The sequence below is a fragment of the Mustela nigripes genome, chromosome 9 (genome assembly GCF_022355385.1).
Source record: "Mustela nigripes isolate SB6536 chromosome 9, MUSNIG.SB6536, whole genome shotgun sequence".
NCBI lineage: Eukaryota > Metazoa > Chordata > Mammalia > Carnivora > Mustelidae > Mustela > Mustela nigripes.
In genome coordinates, this window is record NC_081565.1 from 79,181,043 (window position 1) to 79,194,085 (window position 13,043).

The following is a 13,043-nucleotide window of genomic DNA, read 5'->3' on the forward strand; positions in this document are numbered from 1 at the left end:
GGGGCTAATAATACATTATATGTTTATAAAAAAATAAAAAAATTATATGGGATGCCTGGGTGGCTCAGTTGGTTGGACGACTGCCTTCGGCTCAGGTCATGATCCTGGAGTCCCAGGATCGAGTCCCGCATCGGACTCCCAGCTCCATGGGGAGTCTGCTTCTCTCTCTGACCTTCTCCTCGTTCATGCTCTCTCTCACTCTCTCTCAAGTAAATAAATAAAATCTTAAAAAAAAATTATAAAAAAAAGAAATTGTGACTCTATGAGATGGGGGAAATTTTGCATGTTACTTCCATGCCCCCCTTTTACTTTGTTTTGTAATGGACCAGGCATAACTGTTTGTACTTCAGCACCAAAGCACAAAATTTCACAAAATTGTTCAAATAGGGTTTTTTTTGTTTTGTTTTTTAAAGATCTTATTTATTTATTTGAGGGAGAGAGCATTAGAGGGATGAGGGCTAGAGGGATAAGCAGGCTCCCTGCTGAGTAGGGAGCCTGATGTGGGATGTGATCCTGGTACTCCAGGATTGTGACCTGAGCCAAAGGCAGTCACTTAACCAACTGAGCCATTCTTGAGAAATTGATACTTTCTTAAAAATAAACAAGAAGAAAAAGTAACTTTCCCCTAATGATTAGCCTCTGCCTCTAAAACTGTATGTTCCTTTTTAAGATGATCTTTGATGTTTTCCTGCCATTTATACTGGACAATCAGAAATCATTGGATTTTGGCATAAATGATTGCCTTCTGTCTTAGTGTTGTGACTTGAGAGCAGGCAGGAAACAGTAGTTTACCTTTAGAAACCCCCAGACCGGATGCCTAGGTGGCTCAGTGGGTTGGGCTGCTGCCTTTGGCTCGGGTCATGGTCCTAGGGTCCTGGGATCGGGTCCCGCATTCGACTCCTTGTTCGGCGGGGAGCCTGCCTCTCTCTCTGCCTCTGCCTGCCTCTCTGCCTGCTTGTGTGCTCTCTCTTTCTGACAAATAAATAAATAAAATCTTAAAAAAAAAAAAAAAGAAACCCCCAGACCCTGGATTCTGTCTCTCTCCTTGATAGAGCTGTGTTATATGTCCTTCTCTACTGATATCCTAGAGTTCTGGCTACACAACTAGAAATCCTGACCTCAGAAAGATGGATAATGAGGGACAAATTCTAAGGATTACTGATCATAGAAGGAGTTGCATTTTTAAAGAAGCAAAACTAATGAAATTGTAAAGCTAGAAGTCCAGGCATCTGTGATGCCAGAAAAGGAGTTTGAGGAAAAATTTAGCCTTTCTAAATGGGTCACAACCAATTCCTTTGTTCTACCTAGGGATAGCTGGATCTTGTACCAGTTGAAAAGTCAGTTAAGCTTAAACATCTTTTTTGAACTTAAACAGATTATATTTATTTACCATTTTTTGGTATAAGAATAAAGTCTTTTCTTTGAAATGTTCCTAGTAATTCAGCCTCTGAATTACCTTTTTACATAAACTACATCCATCACATAGGGCCTAATTACCAGTTTTATTTCTTTAAAATAGAGGCAGATTGTAAAGGTAATGGCAGAGCAATTTGGAGGAAGCCAACCTCTGTTTTTTTCTACTTAGTTCTTTTTAAAAGAACAGCTGTCTTGTCCACACTATGTTATTGCTGTTACATCACCCACGGTTTTGCATGTGATAGTGGTTCATTCACTCTCACTGCTGAATAGTATTCCACTGTCTCTTATACTGTAATGTATGTATCCATTTTGCCCTTGTTGGACATTTGTGTAGTTTCTAGGTTTGGACTTTCGCAAACAGTGCTGCTATGAATATTATTGCAGTGTTTTACTTTATTTTAAGATTTTACTTATTTATTTGAGAGAGAAAGCCTGAGGGAGAGTGCACGAGCGGGGGGGGGGGGGGGGGGGGCAGAGAGAGGGAGAAACCGACTCCCCACTGAGCAGAGAGTCGGATATGGGACTGAGATCCTGACTTGAGCCACCCAGTGCCCTCTTGCAGTCTTTTTTTGATCACATGCATGCATTTCTGTCAGGTATATGTCTTTGAGTAGAATTGTGGGGTCACTGTAGGCATATTAGTGTTAGTGGATAGTACCAAGTGGTTTTCCAAAGTGGTCTTACCAGTATCCTGTCAGTGGCATGTGAGAGTTCTGGTTGCTTCACATCCTGGGCAAATCTTGGTGTTTTTTGTCAGCTTAAATTATCTATCTACAGAGTTTTATTCATTCTGTTGGGAGTATTTATGAATTTTTTATACATCTATTTTATACATTATTTTTAATAGGTGAGAATTTAGTTCAGTTATATCTCCTTCTCTTCCCTGTTCTGTTCTCTTCCTTCTCTACCCCATTGTAATAGTTGTTATTTTAAATTCTATATTATTTACATTTATAATTCTTACACCACTTACTTTAGTCATTATCTCTTAATGTTGAATTAAAATTTCAGAAAACTATGTATTGGTTCAAAAAGAGGGAAAACTGTTATATACATATGCATTTATGCATCAATGAAAAATAAAGAGGGTTTATACTACACATTCCTATGAATCATAATAGTGTTTAAAGTGTAGGAAGCCTGGATAATTGGAGGATTTTGTTTGTTCTGTGTCTGTGCAAAAATTAATAGGAAGGAAGGGGGGGGAGGAGGAGCAGACGAGGATGGAAGGAGGGAGAAGGGGGAGAGAGCAAGGAAACAGAGCAGATCTGTAGCCAGGTTCTCTGACCTGCGCTGGCCTCTGCAGAGAGGCTGTGGTGGGGTATCTAACCAGGGAGACTTGTCAGTGGGTATTTCAGAGAAGATACGCGATTGTTTTTCATTAAGAAGGAGGATAATTTTTCAGGAAGCTATCACCCAGAGAATTTAATCCACATAGATGGCCAATTTGCATAAACCAGTATAACCCTACTGCTCCTTGTCTTGATTAATAGTCGTGGGCTTTGGGAGATTTTTTGCTCGAGTTACAGGAATAATTGTTTCAACTCTCACGGTTGTTTGGCTTTGTGTGAAACTCAGCCCTCATGTCTACTGAAGGGAATCTAATCATGACTAAAGGCAGATTCTACAGCCTGTCTCCAGCTTCATAGGCATTGGCGAAGCCTATTCCTCTATGAGTCTAGTCATGGTGGCTATGTTTTTAGTGAATTCACGAAGCAGTTGGCCCTAAATTAATTTACAGTTACATTTAAAAATCTCTCTTAGTACGCAAGAGTGCCAATTCAGACTTTGCTTCCCTGCGTGTGTAAGGATGTGACAGAAGGAATTAGACATCATTTGGCTTAAGAGAAGAGATATTCTGGAGAGTTGTAAAGGCCACCTTCAAATACCTGATGACAATCACTTGTTAAATTAGTGTGGAGACAAGAGTTTAGAATAAAGATGGAGGCATGGGTTTCAGCCAAGTTTATGAGGATGGGTTTCCTAATGCTTAAAATGGTTTAATAAGGAAAGGTCCTGCTTATGAGAAAGAGGATGTCTAATGCTGAGGTCTGAATGTGTAGGCAAAGGGTGAATGCCAGCTTGTTGGGTTTCTAAGGTCAGACCTACAAGCATCTAACTCCTTATTCAACTCTACGATTCCGTATAACATAATTATACTGAAGCCAAGATACCATCCATTATCAAAAGCATCCTGATTCAAGAGCGTTCAAAATGTGAAAAATTGGGAGTGTTTTCAAGTTGATGAAATATGTTGATATTCTCTTATTTTGCAAGGAGAGTTTTGGGAACAAACATAGCTTTACAGTTTTCATCACTTTCTCTATGTTTATCCTCCCCTCTTGGACTTTGCTTGATCATGTTAGTCTCTGGGTATGCCTGTGGGTTTCCATGTCCTGGAATAACCAAAGGAAAATATATTTCCTGTTAACTTTTTTGCAATAAAGTTCATGACCATGTGACTGAGAGCAAATGGATTTTGGAGAGAGTTTCTTCTGATTATATACTCAACACACGCAACAGGCTGGTAGGATCATGTAAGGGTTATGGAGTGTGTAGGGCTGATGAAAAACTGTTGGCATTTGATATTTTCTAGAGAGTTTTTTGAATACTATTTAAAGCTCACTTTTCAGAACATTTCAGTATATTTGGATTGATTTGTACATTTAAAGATTTACATATTTACATTTTTATTTTATGTAGACTACCTATTGGATAACAATATAAGTAATTTTTGCCTAATCTTATCCTAATATGTGCCTTCTTGAATGCATTGAAACCATGGAGAAAAAAAAAAAAAGCTTTATGGCATCCTTCCCAATAGCCTTTTTGATGTATTTAGACTCACCTTTGCATTTACAGTGACTCTTCCAGGAAAGTTAAGTTACTCTAGAAATGGCTTCTAGCCTTGATTCCAGATTTTCAGTGCTGGTGATTTTAAACATGTTCTTAGCTTTGATGCTGCCATTCTCTGCTAACTTCTAATAAAAATGATATACTTTCAATGTAGTTTTCCGGTTTGTAGTTATTAGAAAAATTGGGAAAAGACAAATGAACATCAGAAGAGGGAAGGGTCAATAATTTGCTTGTTTGTAATCACGTCTAACTTAGCCTCTTGTACAGTTCCCAGATATTTTTCCTTGTACTTGCCAAAATGCAGTACAAAAACAAAATGCAGAGAACATCTTCAAACAAGGCTTTAAAACACAGCCTTAAGATAACAGCAATACAAGGCTCATTTTTAGACCAAACTGGTTAAAAAAAAAATTACAATCACTACTCACTGAATGTTCTAAATGTATCTGAAAAACTCACCAGGGGCTCTGAATAGTCATAGACGTCCTGGTGCCATCATTTGTGATAGATATTCTTGACAGCAGTGTTATTCCCCCTTAATGGGCTGATGTGGGTGAACTAGGGTCTTGAGACTCTGAGAAGTGAGTGTTCTTGGATTATGGGCCTCGATACATCTGGAAAGCCCCTCTTAGGTCCTTTGCAGAGCTTTTATCATTATATCGAAAGAACTTTCAAAGCCTCCAGGTTAGCACACAGGCTTTTCATCTCCTAGGGAGGTTTCACTTACATTCCCCTTTGTGGACAACTAAGGAAAAGGCAAACATCTAATTTAAGTCCTGATTTGCTGATTTTTTATTTTTTACTCCCTAATTGGTATTTAACTCTCATACCTGTCTTAATCTGTAAACTATGCATAATCATTTTGATTCATTTTTGTGGGGAGTAGAAATCTGGACTAAATTATTATATTTCCATGAAATGTCACTAATAGTTTCAAATCCATGAACTTAGACAGGGAGTGAGGAAATGTGAAATGCAGCCTGTGGTTTTCTCATTAAATGGCATTGTGTGTTGCAAACATTGTTTAGAGCTTCATTTTGTTTAATATGAGTGTGTGATTTCTGGACACAGAGGGTTGTTTAAAAAGGTAGGAAATGTGCCCTGTGAGTCCCTTTGCTTAAGATGACAGGATTAATATTAATGGAGCGCTACACACAGGTGTACAGCTGTAGGGTTTTAGAGCTCTGTATTCCACTCCTGAAAACGAGTCAGTTCTAAAACCTCTGCTTAATCAGACCCACCACGGACAACTCAGATGATGATTTCACAGCTGGTACCACAGCACAGATTTTCCTACAGCATCTCTCACCCTCTCCCCTTCCCTCTTAATCCCTTTTTACCTTTTCCTCCTGGAAGGACCTGGCCTTATTCAAAATGGAGAGAGAATGTTCCATTTCAGAAAGAAATGAAAATGCGTCTGTTGCCATTGCAACAGATAAGCAACCAGACAACTCTTTTCAACCAGGAGGGATTTTAGGCCTTCTTCCCTTTAATAAGGAGCAAGGTCACTGTTTCAGTGTTTTTAAATTTGCGACACCCCCATTGGCTCTCTCTCATCTGATCAAGGAAATTTCTGAACAGGAGGACAGCTCAGTCTGGTAAAACAACTAACACAAAACTGTTGAGAGACTGTTGGGTTTCCTTCTAATGAGCAGAAGGCAGATAGATGAACCAAGGCCGAGGTGTCGGGGAATATTCGCCACACAGGTGATCATCCTCTCTGCGTTTACTGCTGTATCATCGTGCTGGCCTCGGGAGTGTGAGGGTAAAATGAACACCCCACTTCTGCCTCTCTTCCCTTCCAACGACTCTCCTCTGCTGTGTCCCCATAGGACAGGCTGTCACAGACGCTTAATTGCGGTTAGAGCAGCAAGTATCAAACTGGAGATTTTAAATATCCTGATTCCTAGGCCCCAGCCAGGCCAATTAAATTAGACTCTGAAGAATATCAGCATTAAAAAGAAAAAAAAAAAAATTAAGGAACTCGAACGTGCAGCCAAGTTTGAGAACAAGTGGGCTAATCCGTGCAAGCCCGAGAAGGAGTTAGCGTGGCATCTGACAAAGAGGTGAAGCTCTACCCCGCCCCCTCCCAAGGATACTTAGGAGACCGTTGTTGCTGCAAAGAGGAGAAAGGGAAGAAAGAGAAAAGGAAGGAAGACAAAGTTGCATGCTTCCTGTCTTTCTCCAAGTCAACTGGAGTCTCCCACTGTGGGAACAGAGGCTTGCGCCTGCAGCTGGGGTGTGGTTGGTCCGCAGGCCTGGGGGACTGGACTGGGCGGGGTGGGGTGACTGGCGGTAACCACCTAGCGGCGCATCAATAGCCCCAGGCGTGGGCCGTGTGCCCCCAGAGAAGGCGGCGCCTGGGGGTGGTGGAGAGCAATTTGGGGGCGCAAAAGGAAGCTGGCTCGGGCGCAGGTGGCGCTCGCAGCCCCAACCGACAGTTCAGCCAATCGCGGACGCAAGCGCAGCCTGGTGGCGGTGGCGGTAACGGGGCGCAGGGTTCTGGCCGGAGCCAGCGGAGGCAAAGGCGGCGCCAACCGAGAGCTGCGCACCGGCTGGAGTGAGACCCGGCGGCGAGAGGCGGGAGCGAGAGCTCGGCGCCCGGGTGTTGCCCGGCAGAGCGAGGCGAACTTAGCATGGGGAAGAAGTGGAGGGATGCGGCGGAGGTGGAGCGGGGCTGCTCTGACCGCGACGACAACGCGGAGAGCCGCAGGCGCAGCCGGAGCGCCAGCCGGGGCAGGTTTGCCGAGTCGTGGAAAAGGTTAAGTTCCAAGCAGGGATCCACCAAGCGCTCGGGACTCCCATCGCAGCAGACGCCGGTGAGTGGCCCGGGGAGAACCCCTGGGTCTCTTGCTCCCTCCGCCCGCGACTCGAGCCCTTTCCATGGTGCTGAACTTGCCTCCTTCGGGGCTCGAGCCTGGGAACTTGTGGAGCGTCTTCTAACGAAAGAGTCGGGGGGCTGTGAGGAGGGGCAAGAAGGAACGACTTCCCTTTCTTCAGCGAGGGGAGGGTCTCCTGACGTCTGGGGTGCCTTTGCAAAAATGGAGAAAATGTTCGAGAGGCGAGGGGCTCACTGGCAGATCGTTGGAGTTTCGCAATTAGCAGAGCGTGCGAGATGTTGCTGAGTGTATTGTTGTGACTTCTGTGCGTCCCGAGGGTCTGTCTGTGCGGCTTGTTCGAAGACACTGGGCATCCGCTGAATGAGGGCGGAATAGGAAGGGCATGCCATTTTTCACTCTCTTAACACTTGCTCTTTTTCATCCCACACCCCCACTATGTTAATGGGTGCGTTTAATTGTTTGCAGAATGTTATTTGCATGCAGAGAATAGCAAGAATATCCCAGGTGCTTAGAATCCTCCTGTTAACATACACAGCGTTCAGAAAACAGTTTTCCCATGCGTCAGCTCCTCTTCAATGTCTAATTAGAGCGATATAAAGCACTCAAGTGAAATTAATATAGGCATCGTATGTGTGTACAGAAGTACAGTTGATAAAAAAAACTTTAGCTGCATATGTATTTTTAGTATTTAAATATTATGTTTTCCTTTAGCCTAGAGGGAAAGAACTCTGTTCCAGAAGAGGGCAGAGAGCCCTCCTGTTGCTCCTAGGGAGCAAGGGTACAGCACTTCAATTTAGGAGAGACATCATTAAGAACATCAGCGTGTGTGTGTGCTGGTGTGTGTACCTATGCCTTACATTCAGAAGAGTTGATGGCAGATATTATATAGAGGAGAAACAATTAATTTTTTAAAAGGGAGGTACAAAAGCATTGTATCTCATAGCTTGAATAATGGTACCTTCTTCTGTTTTCAAGAGTTCATCAATAAAGGATAAAAATCTGTGAAAAGCAGGACGTTTAAAACGTTACTTCAACAGAATGAAATATAAACATGTAAAATTTTTGGTATGTTTATTTTGTTTGCTTGTTCACAAAAACTAGCAGAAAAATATTACTAAATTTGAAATATTTTTTTCCTGATATTTAGTGTTGTCGATAAGTTTTTTTTTTTAATCTAAAGATGGATAGAGTACACTTAAAATGTAATTAATTTTATTTCAGGTATTGCAATATCATTTTTAAATAAAGGTGAATTTAATATTTTAAGAAGGAGAATATTATTCTGAAGATAGGAATGATGACTTCTGGTTTTCATCAATTATGTGAACTAAGACTTTTATTCCTTTTAACAGAAAATATTATTCTAAATAACTTCTTATATTGCTTCTTTGATTCTGTTCAACAGGTGTGGTAGAGTCTCAGGAATGTATAAAATCTTCATAGAACCATAGGTTAGGCTCAGTAACTTACAGGTCTGTTATTTAGAATAAAAATACGAGAAGAGAGGGAGGACATAATAGGATACCATGACAACAGGAGGCATCTGGAAAAGTAACTGTGTCCTCCTGTTTACTAAGGGTGATGATGGTGCTATATTTCTCTGTAGTACTTGTTAATTGAAACATTAGTAATTCAGTTATAAACTGGTTATGGCAAAAGCCTGTGCTTATTCTCACATTGCATGACCTGTTTGATACCGATTTTGTTCTAAAAACCTAGGAAGTGCTCCTAGTCATGATTTGAATTATCAGAATTTTTAAAACAAAGATAATGAAGCTTTGTAAATTTTAGAGCTGGGATGGTGGTTTTTAATCAAGGTTTGATTTCATTAGTTGTTAACAAAGACTTTTTCTTCATCTGTAAGTGATACACCCAACTTACTTATGCAAACAAGAGGGAGGAAATAATAAGGCTTGCAACAAACATGCTGACAAAAGTTTTTAATCTTCAAGGTAAGATTTTTTTTTCTGCCTCTTAAGGTGAGCTGGTGCTGTTTTCAACTTTCATTGTATCTTATGCAAAAAAAAAAAAAAAAAAAAGCTTAAATGACAGATTAAAGGAAGTGATTGAAGCAGTTAATATAATTAATGCTACTTTTTATTTATTCTTCTGAATAAATAAGATATTCTGTGATGTGACTCTGGATTTTATTCATTTTGTGTTGTAGTCAGAAATATTGTGGCATCATTGTGATAAAAATCATAGAAGAATTTCATTGTGATAAAAATCATAGAAGAATTTTTTCTTTCTTTGAAGACAAGTAGATAAGTGTAGAAAAAGATAGTTAATAATAAAACATGGGAATGTTCTTAGATCCTTCTTTCTTCTTTCTTTTGAGAATGTGAAATGATTATGTAGTTGTTTTATTGATGTGGCCTTTGTTACTCTCTTTTCTGCTATAGTTAGAGTCTTGAAATCACTTCCAGTTAAAGTTATTCCCAGGGAACGATGACAGTCCATGACTCTGTCCCCAGTGGGAATGATTACATTAGTTTTCATTTTCACTAACAACAAAGCATGAATACATCATAGATAATGGGGGAGATTTTCTTCAGCAAGACTGCCATGTTCTTGATTATCCAGAAATACTTTCCTGCTATGGTCTGAGTCATGGTATTTTTATGTGTCAAGGGTAGGGGAGGTCTGTTTGAATCAACCTTGGTAATTAGATTTCCTGTCTACTTATCACTAGATATGTTGGGGTTTTCTTAGAGACAGCTTAGATGTTGGGCTGGCCCCATTATTTTGATGCCAGTATGAGAAATCAGAAAGTCACATTTCTGGCAGTCTTGGTCTAGGGATATTCTTTGTGGACTGTGGCAGGCCCACGGCAGGGCAGCGTGTGCTCTCCTTGGGGTCTGCTTCTATTCTGGCACAGGCAGAAGCAGTCCTACTCTGTGCCCTGGTGAGAGGAAGGGGAAGCTGTTCTGGGTCCTGATAGTGGTATTTAAAGGCCACGTTTTCAAGTTCTGGGCCACAAGAGTAGATTTGTCCAACACATCAATCCTTGTTGATTTGAAAAGATTTTTTTCCCAAGCAACTTTCTTCTTTCCCCTTATTTTTAGGCTTCGTAGTTGATAATGCACCATTTGATTCAGTAATCTACAATACTCAGATTATACCCCAAATCATAAAATTCTGATAAAGTAAAGTAGGATTTAATCATAGTCATTCCTTGGAATTTGTTCTTCTCTGACCGTGGGTCCTAGGATATTTTTTAAATCTGAAAATGGGGTGTTTTTTCAGTAAACTAATAAAGAATTTGGTATCAGTTTTATAGTTATATCAATGTAAAAGTTACATATTTGCATTGTGGATACGAAATTAGGTTTCTGGACATTAATATTTTACATAATGCCACTGTAAATTGCTCAGGAGGCATAAAAGGATTTTAAAACTTCTTTGCCTCTATTCGATACTATCTGGATCTCATATTTGTCCTTGAAGTATTGTTCTTATTGTTCCTGTTACTTGTTTTAATCCTACCCACATAAAAATACATGGGAAATCCATTGAAAGGGGATTCAGCAAGTGCTGTCCTGTGTTACGAATACCACATGTTTGCCTCAGCCTGTAGTGTTTTTAATTTTGAAAGGTGATTTCCTCCTCTAGTCCCACAACTATTTCAGGGCTTCTTTTCAAACAGATGCAGATTTCATTTAATCTCCAAGTAAGCTCTGTGTAAGGGTGGGGGGAGTATTCTGAGGGAGTAAAATGGTCGAGTTGTAATTAGAGTTGTTTTTCAACCTTAGATGGCACGCTTGCTTCCACTAATGCTATAATTACCCTTATCAGCAGGTGCCAACCACAGAACATCACGCCTTGTGCAGAGAAGTGGGCAGCTGAGAGTGTATAGAAACAGCAGCCCTGCAAAGTAGACGAGTCCAGTTCAGCTGAGTAACAAGTTGTGTCTTCCCACAGCTGTGTGAGAGGCGATGTGGGCAGGGAGGGATTCCAGGAACAAATCTGCTTCCCTTCCTCGGGCTGACTTGTCCCTTCTCGGCCTAGGAAGTGACTTCCGGTTATTCCTGCCAAAAGTTGGGTCCTTCAGGGTCTTATAATAAATGAGGGAAGGCTGAGTCAAAGGCAGGGCTAAAGTGAGAAAAACCCTTCTCCCAACCAGTTGGTCTTTTGAGGTTGATGTGGATGGTAATTCTGGTGATGGCTGTAGCAGAAACAGCAGCAAGTTGGTGAAAAGGATCCTTGCTCCCTTTTCAGTGTTCTGATACGTGAGGACAGTGTCGTTAAACCCTTAATGGTGTGTTCTTGTTAGGTACGCAAAGGGCTCTCCTGGTAAAATCAGAATGAATCCCCTGCAGGGCTAGTCCATTACTGCGTAACTGTTTCTTGACAGGTTGATTTTTGTCTGCTTTTACTCACTGTGTTGAAAAAATGATAATAATTAAAAAAAGGGACAATGTTGTATCACTCAGGAGTACAGATGTATTTTCTTATTATTGTGAATTTTTGATGGGGAAAAACACCATTTTCTGATAGTGGCTTATTTTATTGGTCACAGTGAACAGTGAAATAAATTTAGTTTCATCTTTAATTTGAGGACCACAAATATATTAGATGGCTAGTGAGTAATTCAAATATTTTTAAGTTCTGAGGAAGAAAAGACCCTTGTATAATGATGGTTAAATGTGTTTTCAATTATTCCAAAATATATTAGAACAGTTCTTCCTGCCATTATTTATTGAGATCTTGAAAAAGCAATTGAATCATTAAAAATCATTTATAAATAGTAGCAACACATTATAGTCATTTGTCTCAACCATTGGCTTTACTTTTTGTTTCTTTCCTTGGCAAAACCCAGAGAGGACTCATGGAGCAAAAATGCAAGGATGATGGAGAACAGCACTGAAGCAAACTTTAATTCATCTGATAGGCATTGAGTACCTAGGAAGTGTTAGGCAGCCTAGTAGGTACTGAACAACTTTCCTAATAGAACTGATGTCTTCATGCAAGACAAAGCAACCAGACAGAGATGTACAAAGTCTGCTTTGTGGTCAGAATACAATAGAGAGAAAGTTAAAGTAGTGGATGCCTGTTAAGTGATGGTGATGAGGAATGAAGGTAAAAAGCATCCTCCACTTGACGCCTGATTCTCAAAAGATGAGGAAGCAGAAGAGTTGTGTGGATTTGGCAATTTGGAACCAGGGCAGTCATTTTCAGCTACTCATGAGGGTGGATACCTGAATGCAGTGAGTGGAAGTCAAGGCAGATGAGACAGAGAAGCAACCGCATCGAGGACAAACACACTGTCAAGTACTTAGTACTTTCCAGGCACTCTCCAGGCACAGCACCTAACTTACTACACATTGCCTGACTTCAGCTAAAATGTAAGCTCCACAAAGGTAGGGATCTTTGGTTCACTAATTTATCCAGATGTCTTGAGCAGTGCCTGGTGTATAGCTGGCCCTCAAATGTATGTTCAATGAATGAATTGACCAATTAACAAATACATGAATAGATAGGATTTTCTCATTAATATGAGGTAGACGTTAAGTCCTTGGCTATGAGAGCAAAGAGAAACAGGCAGAAGAATTTTCTTTCCTTTTTCTTGTGTGGCAAGATGGGAGAGACTCAAACATGTTTATTTGTTGGAGGAAGAACCTATTAAAGGGTTTAAACAAGTAGAAAGAAAGAAGAGTAGTCAAACTAAGCCATAGCCTTGGAGGAGTTGGGATTTGTTTTACGTGAAAGTTGAAGACCTATTTTTTTGCTAGTTTTCAATCCTGGTTCTGTCCTCTCTTTGTCTTATGAACTTGCCTGGTGGACACTGGATCTGATTGCTTATTCTTAATTTTTTAATTTTTTAATAAACATATAATATTATTAGCCCCAGGGGTACAGGTCTGTGAATCGCCAGGTTTACACACTTCAAGCACTCACCATAGCCTGATTGCTTATTCTTTTGCAGGT